At 34.7% G+C, this 12,557-nt stretch overlaps 1 long non-coding RNA gene across 1 annotated transcript; it reads left to right on the top strand.

Annotated features, from left to right (window-relative positions):
- Nucleotides 1-423: 423 nt before the first annotated feature.
- On the top strand, nt 424-7,468 carry LOC130894628 (uncharacterized). Its single transcript, XR_009059354.1, has 3 exons — nt 424-749; nt 5,092-5,264; nt 7,151-7,468. It is a non-coding gene; the product is annotated as an uncharacterized LOC130894628 (long non-coding RNA).
- Nucleotides 7,469-12,557: the final 5,089 nt, after the last annotated feature.

The following is a 12,557-nucleotide window of genomic DNA, read 5'->3' as shown; positions in this document are numbered from 1 at the left end:
TTGTGGGCGTGGCTTGAATGCTGTCACGTGATCTTCTCAAGAGAAAATATCTTTTTCCGAGGTTCTTAACATATGATTTGTCTTTTTGAGGTTCTTAACATATGATTTGTCTTTTTGAGGTTCTTAACATATGATTTGTATTTTTTAATCAGGGAATTACTACTGTGAATCATTTATAAAGATATGGGTGTAATTTTTCGAGTTTGAAACGCTTAAACCAGCGTGTGGTTAGATAACCTCACTTTTATTATTTCGATAACGTCTGGCTCTATCAGCTGTTATGATTAATGTGGAATCTCCTTTCCAAAATAAGTATATGATGGTAAAGTGACGCGCTTGCATATAAACATAGATAAGAAAAATGGTGATAATTTGAACAGTTTTAATTGAAAACTCTTATCTCTAAAAAAGGTATTGCGCAATTTTAGATAACATTGCATAATTAGTGAAAATGTCTGAAAAGTGGCGTGACAAGCATAAAATAGTGATAAGAAAATTATTTGAAAAATTTCATTTGAAAAGTTTATTGAAAACTCTCTAAAAAGGTATTGCACAATCTTAGATGACATTGCATAATTAGTGAAGAAAGTTGAATAAATTGTCTGAAAAGTAGCGTGACAAGCATAAAATAGTGATAAGAAAATTATGATTATTCTTCTCAGTGCAAAATTATAGTTTAAAGTTGTTGCTAGTTAAGAAAATTATAATAATTTGAAATCCTCATTGAAAAATGATTTATAATTAAAAAGGTACTGCATAAACTTAAAAAGCTAAGTATAATACCGAAAACTTTTATAAAATTGCTATAATTATTCATTAATGTAAAACTTGTAATATAGGATAATTAATATTTAGAGGTGGTTTTAGAAAATGGTGCAAAGTAAAACAATATGAACATTTTTATCTAAACACTATTAGAGTTTTACTGAAGTAATTTTCAAACAAAATGTTTCTGTGCTAAATCCCGTTGAGTTGGATTGATAGATGGAAGATATAGTATCCCACACGTCATTAATAGACATATCTTTGGCTTTCTTGAAATTAATCCATCCTTGTCCTTTAGCGAGGTCTTTGGAGCAGAAAGTGAAGCCTACATAAGCTTCGGGCGACAATTCTTCAGTTCCTTTACGAACAATTTGGTTGATAGCCTCTTTTACCCATGCTACTGGATCGGCACCTTCTGAGATCTCTTTAATTCTAAACTCCAAAGCTCTGGCTGATACACCAAAGCGTTTACATGTTTGTGATTCATCTTTAATTATTATAAATTTTTCCATAATATACGTCTATTCACTACAAGAGGTAAGACAAAAATGGGGTACGCGCGAATGAGCTGCTTAATATATAGAACTTTTTTTCTTGAACCAACATTCTTTACACCAAGCTGTGAACTTGTAATATTCGATTCCTTTCCGGTCACAATTGTACTCTTCATCGTGCTGGTATACTTCTTTTTTCTGACAAAAAGAACAAAAACTTAATCCGCAGTCGCTGCAGTTACACGCTTTCCCCCAAGCACAATTAGGCATCTTCACTCTAGAACGGTTCGTCTTGAAATGACTACCAGAGCCTTTGGAAATGTCTTTTATTCGATTATGTCTGCTCGCCTGAGCTCTTCAATTATTTCCCAAATTCTTCTTCTTTGTTTAGATATTTAAGTGTGTTTACGAGATTATTTGGTCCATTTGGCATCTTCGCTGTAGAACGGAATTCAACTTATTTTTATTCGATGATACCTGCTTCAACAAGTACGTTTGGGTCTGTCCAACCTTGGAGCCACGTAGTTTGTCTTGGATATTTCCTCACTTTTCTACGGCAATTGTTCTTACATAGAGGCTTAATAATCTCATCAAATTTAGTTGATCGTTGTTGATGTTTTAAAAACCCTCTTAAATCTCTATGTACCCCCGACAGTTCCAATATTTGCCTATATAGTTGCAAATCGGTGATGGTAAAAGCTCGCGGGGTTCTGCAAAACACTATCTGTTGTAAGCCGGGTGTATTTTTAAATATTTTGTTGTCTACAATTAAATTTTCGTCATTGAATTCTAAGCGAGAGCGTCCAAGTAGCCATTCTCTATTTTCAAGCACAGGTCCATATATCGAATCATTGTCGTTGCATGTAACACTGTATTGATTTGATGGTGGTTGCTCTATATCCTGTAAATCGTGATTTGGTTGTTCTGTTACGTGTTGTATATGTCCGTCTTGATGTGATAATATAGTTTCAAGTGGTTCTGTCACAGGTTTAAATATACGTTGAAGCTGTTCTTCATGGCCACGTTCAGACCTTTTAAGTAAATTATACTTTTCTCGAACAGCTTTAGCAAGCTTTGACACCTGTTGCTTATATGACATCCTGATGTTAAATGAACATTATATGCGAGTGAAGTTCTATTTACAGCATTGATATCTGCCTTTCCACTGACACGTACCTGACTGACGTATATCTGACACATACCTGACATGTACCTGACGTGTATCTGACACGTACCTGACACGTACCTAACACGTACCTGATACGTACCTGACACGTACCTGACACGTACCTGACGACGCTGTGACGCGTAAGCTGACGCATCTGACGACGATGTGACACCTGTCAACGTTATCTGTCATAGCTGTCAACGTTATTTGACCCATCTGACGACACTGTAACGTGTAAGCTGCCCCATCTGACGACGCTGTGACACGTAAGCTGACCCATCTAACGACGCTGCGACACGTAAGCTGACCCATCTAACGACGCTGTCGCTTCTAGCAACGCTGTACCACGTAAGCTGTCGCTTCTGCCAAAGCTGTGACGTGTAAGCTGTCGTACCTGACTGACGTACACCTGACATATATCTGACACATACCTGATACGTATCTGACACATACCTGACATGTACCTTACATGTATCTGACACGTACCTGACACGTACCTGATACGTACCTGACACGTACCTGATACGTACCTGACACGTACCTGACTTGCAGTATTTAATCTTAGCAATAGAAACCATTGAGCAGGTGGTGTCTTTCTTCTCTCGGGGGTGGTAAAGATACGGGAAAGTGTAGAGCGAGAATACTCCTTTCCAAGGGATGAGCAGACATATGTACCACCGCTCCCTAGAGAGGAATAACATACCTTATTGTGGAAAATAAGCGGGTATTTGTAACATATACTTTTTAATAGTTTTCACTCATGCTTCTGGTAACTATCTGTCAATGTTAACCTTATTTTTCAACGGAATATAAAATAGTTTTAGAAAAAACAATTCATGCCTTGCTCATTTTTTGTTTCAGTTTTTCGAAATAATTATAGCGCTTTTTAAAATAAAAAATTTACAAATTTTGACATAATTTTCTAGGGATTTTTTCTTTTCTATTATGATTTCTCAATTTTCTAATGTTAGAGGGGATAGCTAAGTTGGTTGTTCATTTTTTTGTTTCAGTTTAATTTTTCGAAAATACTTATAGTGTTTTTAAAATAAAACATTTTTACAAACTTGACATATTTTTTCTAGGGCTTTTTTCTTTCAATTTTCTAATGTTAGAGGGATAGCTAGGTTGATTGGATGAAAGTGGCTATTATTGTGTTATTAAAATAATAGAGGAAGAATATACACTGTTTAGAAATAAAATGCATTTCCTCTAATAATTTTCGTCTTCTGACGCGCTAGTCAGAACTTCACAGCTAAAAATGATTATTCTGTTTTTATTCTTTTTTAAAATGTATTATCATTTCAGTATATTCTATATCCGAATTTAAATGTAATGATATAAATATTTGTGTATTAATAACTTACTCGTAGAGGACCGGCTCTCCCAACAACTTCAACATATCATCGCTACAAATAATTATATTTAATACAATTTTACATTTTATGAACACTTTTCAAAATAAACACCACTACTTATTTTTAGCAGTTGAAACTGTAGTCTTTTAAAATTATTTTAGAATAAAATAGACCGTTAAAAGCTTACATTTAATTCATTTATGTTAATTTATGAATAATATTTGGTAAGTTGTGTCTGTTAGTCAACATAAAAAGTTGTCCAAGGGTGACCAAGTGGGGAGGTAGACACAAATTTCTATAAAACTTGACTACTTCACCCTCAGGATAATGGGGGAATAAAGGACTTTGGTTAAGTACTGGGTGAGGGTAATTAAAAACAAGAAAAACTCTATTTTTTATTTTTATGTTTCCATCTGAAAAAATGTTACTACAGATTAGTACATACAAAATATAAAATTTCATAAAGTTTTATATATTAAATACTTACAACCGGCGAAGTTCTCATCAGATCTCTGAAAAAAGAATATGAAATAATTATTTCTGTTTTAATATAAAATTGAAGATTAGAAACTCACGGGTCATTTAGGACCAAAAGTCCTGATGCCGTTGATACGCTAGAAAAAAAGAAAATCGATGATTTTTGGATCGGTTTTACATTTTGAGTACTTACAATTCCGTTGGCTCGCTGTAAAAAAGGTACGTTTTTAACATACTAATTTTATTTTAAAACCTCTTGTTTACTTACGCGTTATGTCGAACCAGACACCCTGCAAAAAATATGTTAAATTTTCGGTTTAAAAATATTATAAAACGACCTACATCTATTTTTAATTACCACAAAGGGGTCGGGGGCACAAAAGACCCAGCGGGTACCTACCGGTGCCCGCTGGTATGTAGCCGATTTCTTAAATTTTTCTACAAACTCGTTCCTAAAAACATAATTCATTAATTTTACCAATAATATAAAGTTGATTACACTTACATGGTCACTTCTAATTTAATAAGCTTTAAAAGATATCAGCAGCTTTTATAAGCCACAAGAGTTCTTTACGGCACTTTTGATTTTATAAATGATTATCTGAGGTTTTTTCTATAACACTCACTGATTATTATTTATTACTATTATTTTTCTTTGATATCTCATGTGCATTTTGACCATCTAATGTTGAGTTATTGACTTGCTGGAATGAAAGCAACTATTTTAAATAGGTAGCACCACACATTTTTCGTTGTATTTTTTGTTGAGAATTCGTGTATTTTTGAAAAAACACCATCTGCTTCTGTATTCTATTACAAAATTTTAATATAGGATGTCTATATAGAGAAAGAATAAACACGATGACCCCTAAACCGATATATATGATTTGGACTACCACTCAGAAAATGTATACGGAAACGAAACCTCAACACATCTATCTCGCAACCCAAGCACTTGGCAACATCTCACATATGATGAAGACTTTTCAATATTTATATTATTAGGTAAGACTGTGTAAAATATTATAACTACAAAAAGGTACAAAAACTTACAGCTCTAAAGTTAAAACTTTGGGTCTCCTAAAAATTCCTTCGTCATTTTCCACAAGTTTCTAAAATGTGTCACTGCCTTATTTTCATAATCTATTTGGTGTACTCCTCGTTTAATGTATTTTGTTTTCTTACTCCTTGTTTCTTAAAAGGGGTTCGGTGCAGCACCCGTGTTACCGAAGTCATCATGTTTATAGTTATATACATATGTATTTACTTTTATATAGTTTATGTCCACAAATCGCTACGTCAAAAGTTACACAAGTTAGCGTTATCCTTTTATGATGTACTATATATTATAGATACAAAATGGATCTTTTAAGATTGTCTACAGTTTCATTTACCCTGTGGTTGCTTCAAGATTGAGAAAACTTATGTTTCTGTATTCTACAGATTTTTAATATAGGATGATTATCTCTAGAGAAAGAATACAACATCAATCTCATTTTAGACTTCTATTTGCCACGTTAAAGATTAAATACAGCGCATCGTTAGTCCTACCGCCTAGGTGATGTGGAAACGGACTATTCATTGTACGTTTTTATTTACGCCTTTTTAGTGTATGATCAAGAAAATCAAATTATAGCCAAGGAAGGTCTCGGAATATTTTTTTCGAAAAAATATTGTATCAACTATTACTACATAATTTCTAAAAACTTTTTACCACCTTGTATGCAAAATTATAAAATAGGTGATTATTCGTAACATTTTTTGCTAAAATTATCAAAATCCTTCAAACACAAAAGTCTAAAACTTTCAGTTCCACCGCAATTAAATTGTTTAATTAAATAAATTGATTAATTAATGTATCTTAATTAGAAGGTTTACACGTAGTATAGTAAACGCTGTTGTCACTGCTTTCGACTTGCGGTTAGATATGTTTCGAGAGAGGTTTTTAGACACTCATTCCTCAATAGATATGTTAAAAACACACTTTCACGGAATTCAGAAAAAATATCGCGAAGACCAAGAAAAATAGTAAATTTTGATAAAACGTTAGTTTTACCAGTAATTGGATGATGTTGCTTCTCGATTTTATATCGAATCGTCAAGGCTGTCTTGTTAGGATTGTTAGTAGGAGAAACTATATTTTTCATAAATAACAAAAATTTTATTACCTATTGTTTAGGAGGTGTAAAAATCTCTATTACTCCGACTCTATTGCCGTTGCCCCACCATGTACCTTTAAAATAAACTACACCACTAATCTCACTACAACTGTGTGTGTAATGGTTCTGTAGCCGTTGACAGTAAAAATATTATTTTATTAGACATATTCGATACATAAATAGTAAAAGCGTTAAATACTTGTGAATGCCTAACAAAGTGACTTACCTTTTTAAACATGCTTCAGAATGGCTCCTGTTCACACGCACCTGTTTGTTTTTCCAAAAAGACACGGTCTACTTTCACTTCGTCGACCCGAATAAAGTGTTTTTCAGCACGGACCGTTGGTCTTATCGTCCTTTGTGGCTTTGTGATAAAATAATTTTTATACACTTCAACAACAAATGCACAATTCTTAATATTATTTATACAGAGTGTTTAGTAACTTTTTCGACGACCTGGATAATCTAGTAACTACACCCTTTTCGCCGTTATCATACAGGCCAGACAAGGCGGAATATAATTCATTATACCCACAGTTTGCATGATAATCTCGTTGGAAGTAATCACCATAGCAACAACGAATTTCCTTTTTGAAGTAAACTGTTCATAAAACCTAGAATATGATAACGTTTCTTTTAGCGTTCCTGTTTTGAAAAACAAAATGCTTTATATAAATCGCAACCGTTATCTTTGTAAAAGATTAATTTTAAAATTTAAAATATCATTTCTAGGCTGCCCTTGAAACAAAAACTGCATTTCTGTGTGCTGCAAAGTCATACGGAAGTGAAAACCACAAAAATGGATTATTAGCAAGCTGAAGATTCAAGGCATCAACTTTTGACCATAGTTTTATTTCGAATGAAAAAACCACAAAAGGTATATTTTTTCAAACATGATAAATACGTATATATTGTTATCACTTTCGCTATATTTTTACATTTTTTCGAATGATACAAGAGTTATAATTTATATACAGAGTGTTAAAATATTCTTTTTTTATATTTTACGATCGATCGAACAATAAGATCTCATAATTCTCTATCAACCCTTGCTCGCGGCTCTCCTCGGATCTTACAATATTACGATACATAAATAGTAAAAGCGTTAAATACTTGTGAATGCCTAACAAAGTGACTTACCTTTTTAAACATGCTTCAGAATGGCTCCTGTTCACACACACCTGTTTGTTTTTATCGTCCTTTGTGGCTTTGTGATAAAATAATTTTTATACACTTCAACAACAAATGCACAATTCTTAATATTATTTATACAGAGTGTTTAGTAACTTTTTCGACGACCTGGATAATCTAGTAACTACACCCTTTTCGCCGTTATCATACAGGCCAGACAAGGCGGAATATAATTCATTATACCCACAGTTTGCATGATAAATGTATATTTATTTTATATACAGAGTGGACAATTAAGTATATTCATTATCGAATGCGGATCTTACTGTCACGAAAGACCTTCATTATCTACGATGCTTGACGCGCGATGTGCTAAAATTATCAAAATCCTTCAAACACAAAAGTCTAAAACTTTCAGTTCCACCGCAATTAAATTGTTTAATTAAATAAATTGATTAATTAATGTATCTTAATTAGAAGGTTTACACGTAGTATAGTAAACGCTGTTATCACTGCTTTCGACTTGCGGTTAGCGCTGCGGTCAGAGCGGCTGGACCGGATGTCTGTGTCTGCCTGAACCGCCTCTATGACTACTTACCTCTTTCCGCAGCAATAATGGATCCCACTTGTTTTCTGCCTTTTCGTGCAATTATTTTCGACCTTGTTTTAGGCACCACTGAAATTCCTGTTTCATCAAAGTTATAAATTCTGTCCAGTGAAAGTTTGTGTTCGTCATAAACATTACCAAGGAAGTTAAAAAACTGTTCAACAACCTGCTTATTAAACCCAGCTGCCCGTCCAGCTGAAGTACTTTCTGGTTTTCTGATCGATAGTTCTGGATGTCTCCTTAAAAATCCCTGAAGACAATTTTTGCCAGCCTCTCCTTTCTCACAGTTAATCATATGTTTCTTCCCATTTTTCACTGCTAAAGTGTACGCCAACACTCTTAAATCTTTAGTTGTAAGTCCGTAAAGACGACTTTCCATATCCAAAATATAATTAGAAGTTCGGTCTCTTCTTCTTCCGAAAATGTTCGACTTTTTGGGTCCAAAGGTACTTTAATTCACGAGCCACTTTTACTTTTCTTTCCAGGGTAGTTTGTGGCACAAAAAATGTTTTTAATGCTACTTTATACCCCATTTGCCCACTAATGATCATATTTACTGCATTTCTCATACTTTCTTCATTCCAATTTCCTCTGTCCGTCTTTCTTTTATAATACTTCACCATGCTTAAAAGAAAAAAAAAAGAAATAAGTTATTGAAAATTAATTAAAACATACTCTATATAATTTAAAAATCAAAACGGGGTACCTATACCCCATCTTGGCTTTCATGCTTTTTTCAATTAAAGAACTTACCATTAAAAAACAACTCAGACTATTATAACAAACATATTCTTACCTGCTAGTATAATAATGGATGAACAAAAATAACTTTCAGTGAGCTCTTGATATTTTATATTGAGATGAAAGGCACATGCCACACAAAACGCGAAAATACAAGCAATTTGATAAAAACAGGTTTTTGGGCGCTAAGTCACAAACACGTAAACTCAGTAACCAGTGACAATGCTGACTGAGAAACAATGCAACGGCGCGTCATTACGAGCTAGAACGGCTGTGATTGGTCGTTCGTACGACACGTGAGATCCTCCGTCCCGTCTTGCCCGCTACCCCGTCTTACCCCCCTTTCCCTAATCTCTTCGGTCGTCGGCTAATTTTTCAAATTATGGATTCTATTTTTAAAATTTGTTTTTTGTTAACTAATTATCATGGGTTTACATTTTGAAATTAGTAGTTGTAGGTTTCCTAGATGGTTAAGTACCCATTTATATTCCATTGAATGGAGGTGGTGAATTTTAAAAAAGGTTAATAGGTTTCAATTGAAGTATAGGCATCCAGTTGGGTTTGGTTTTCGAGATTAATCTGTTTGAAAATTGTGTTCCTAATTTGAGTTCATCTGGTTTTGATCTTTCTATCTTTAAAATAAGGATATATTGTGATAAGTAGGCCTACGACTTCTGTTATTTCTTTAGTATATATTTCACAATACTAACAGGGTCTGTGCAGCCTTCGGAATTTTCAAATAGATCTATAAGCTCTTCATAGGTTACAGGATAATAATTATTGTCTGTTGTCTTTTTTGATTTAGTATTTCCAGACTGTTTAATTTTCTTCTCGTTGTTTTTTGGTTTTGTAAAAGTAAGTGGATGTTCAGATGTTGTAGGGGACGGTGAGAGTTCTGCTGCAGTTTTTTTAATATCGCTTGTCCAGTTCAAGATTGGTTTATTTCAAAAAAAGCGATTTCTCAGGAGAGCTGATTAAAGTTTATGCTTTTCTCTTCAATTGATATCCGATGATTGCATTATCCGAATTATCCGGCTTTCGAGCCGAGGTATGGAGTTGATGTGATTTCGTACACCTTCCTTCATCTCAGGCGGAAGAGTGGGTTGCTTATGGTGTTTTCCTCTTTGGTCTGATTCAAAAATACCACCAATGTTGGATTTTTCTTTTCTTATCGCAGTGTTGAGAGCTCGAGCACTGATATTGAGAGTGGCCAAGAAGAAGATCTTGCATACACGTATTTTTTTCTTATCAATAGTAAAATAAAATACTTTGTTAAGGGCTCTTGGTGTTTTATCTAATCGGCCATAACGGTATCGGGGGTTGACTTCAGAAAGACAACTGAAAGAACGCTCTTTGCAAATGGATATTCGAGAGGTTCCAGTATTTAGTAAAAATTTCTATGCGCGTTTCCTCGCTTATGTTGGCTGCACAATGAAAGCGACATTTAGTTTCATTGCACGGTGGCTGTACCTTCCTGGCTTCCCTCAACTTGACGAATTTTTCTTTGGAGCCATCAGGATTTTTCCGCACTCCCAATGATTCGTAACTTCTTCCAGCGTTGCTCATAGTCTTTGCAATGTTTCTCTTCCATTCTGAAGTGTTCCTTTTCCTTTTACGTACAGGTTTCTCCGCAGTTTCTTCAGAAGAGGCAGGAATGGTTGTTCGTACTTTTGATAAAGGCAGTTGTATGTCAAGCTCTTCAGAATAATCAGAAAAAGATGCTTCATAATCAGGATCCCTTAAAGAATCGTCACAGTCCTCTTTCAAGCAGGACATCGCACTAGAGCGCGAAGAAGACGAACTGGAACATGAGGAACAGCTGCTTGATGAGGTCGATCTCGAAGAGGAAGACGAGTTAGATAGTGATAATGACCTGGATCGACGCCTGGCAGTTATTTGGGGACCTCTTTTATGGACAGCCACATCTGAAATCCAAACATAGGATCATTATTCAAGGAATAATCGAAAATCAATTTAAGTACTAGTATTGAACTTTTACTGGGTAGGTTTCATTTTCAATAGGAGAATGGTTACCTTCATGGACATGACTAGTATCTGAAAACAGAGAATAGACATTATGAAATATTTTCCCCAATCTATTAAATATACTAGTATCCTAGTATTAAAATTATGCAGCACTACTTTGAAAAGGAGCAACATCTTGGTCGTTTACTGGGAAGGTTTCAGTCTCAATTGGAGGTTGATTACTTTCATGAATATGATTAGCATCTGAAACGAGAGAATAGGCATTATGAAACATTTTCCCAAATCCATTAAAAATATTAGAATTGAAATCTCACATTACTACCTTGAGACGCCGCCGCGTCTTGGTCTTGGTTTTTGGGGTAGGGATCAGTTTCAACCGGAGGCTGATTACATTCATGGCCACTAAACATCGTGGGTTTTATCTCAAACAGTGTTGTCTGAAAGTGAGCATAAAAAAAATCCTATATTGAAAATTTAACTTGAGAGGAACAGCAAGGTTTTTAGATAAATTACTTATTAAATTTTGGTTAAACTTTTATGGTTAATCGGGAGCATAAAATGAAAAAAAAAACTGATTAATGTTATATTTTAATTATATTACCTGGTTTTCTTTTTTCCCCTCTTTGTACCTGATTATCCACAAAAACATAACCAAGATCTAAAATTTTATACGCAGGTATATATATATATATATTTATATATATATATATATATATATATATATATATATATATATATATATATATATATATATATATATATACCTCAGGGGGTCGCACTGCGAATACGGGCGTGGCAAGCCCGAGGTACTCTAGCTAGGCTCACATCTCACTCCCAAGTTGTGATCCTTCCCAAAAACCTTCAAATTTCCCTTTTCTCATCCTCCCCGATGCTATTAGGTTTACGAGGGCTAGGGGCTTCCTCTTTCTATCCTTCCCAAAAAAAGAAGAAAGAAGAAAAAGAAAATATGATATATGAGTCAAGCCAATGAAACAAAGTTTACGGTGCAAGGGAGGGACACCCTAGTACCGGTCGGTGTAGAGAGTGAGAGAGCGGGCTCTTACCGATCGTCAGCCAACTACCGCTATGCAACCCAAGAGGGCGACCAGGCTGGGCTGCTGGATACTGATACTGGAAGAGCTGAGAAAAACCCATTCGAGAAAAGTTCTATGATCGACAGGACACCCCCATCGAAGGTGAGAACTCTATCCTTACCTGATCTCAGCCCACCGGGATTACTGGGAGATCGATCGCTGATTATAGAACAAAAATATAAGAGAAAAAAGGAAGAGAGCACTCTGAGCCTTTTGTCTAAAACCAAACAAGCAAAGAAAACTACTCAAGACGTCGGAGCACAAATCTTGAACATAGCGTATAACTTAACAGAGGAAGCAAAAGCTCTAAATCGCACTGTCCATGAAAGTTCTAATACTAAGAAGGAAATCAGGGAAATATCTGCGAAAATACTACGCCTAACGGAGCAATTCGGAGGATATAAAATTCAGGAAGCCCTAAGAAGCCTCTTGTATAAAAAGCAGACAAAAGAAAACGCCAACGAAGAGGCTAAAATAGAACCAGCTGCTAGAAGTAGCACAGATATAGGAGTACAGACTGTTAGTATAATGAAGCAGAACAAGGAAGCGCAGACTAATAATATGGATGTCCAAGAAAAAC

The sequence above is a fragment of the Diorhabda carinulata genome, chromosome 5 (assembly GCF_026250575.1).
Source record: "Diorhabda carinulata isolate Delta chromosome 5, icDioCari1.1, whole genome shotgun sequence".
In the NCBI taxonomy this organism is placed as follows: Eukaryota; Metazoa; Arthropoda; class Insecta; order Coleoptera; family Chrysomelidae; genus Diorhabda; species Diorhabda carinulata.
The sequence above is the reverse complement of the archived record's forward strand: the minus strand, read 5'-3'. Positions and strand labels throughout refer to the sequence as shown.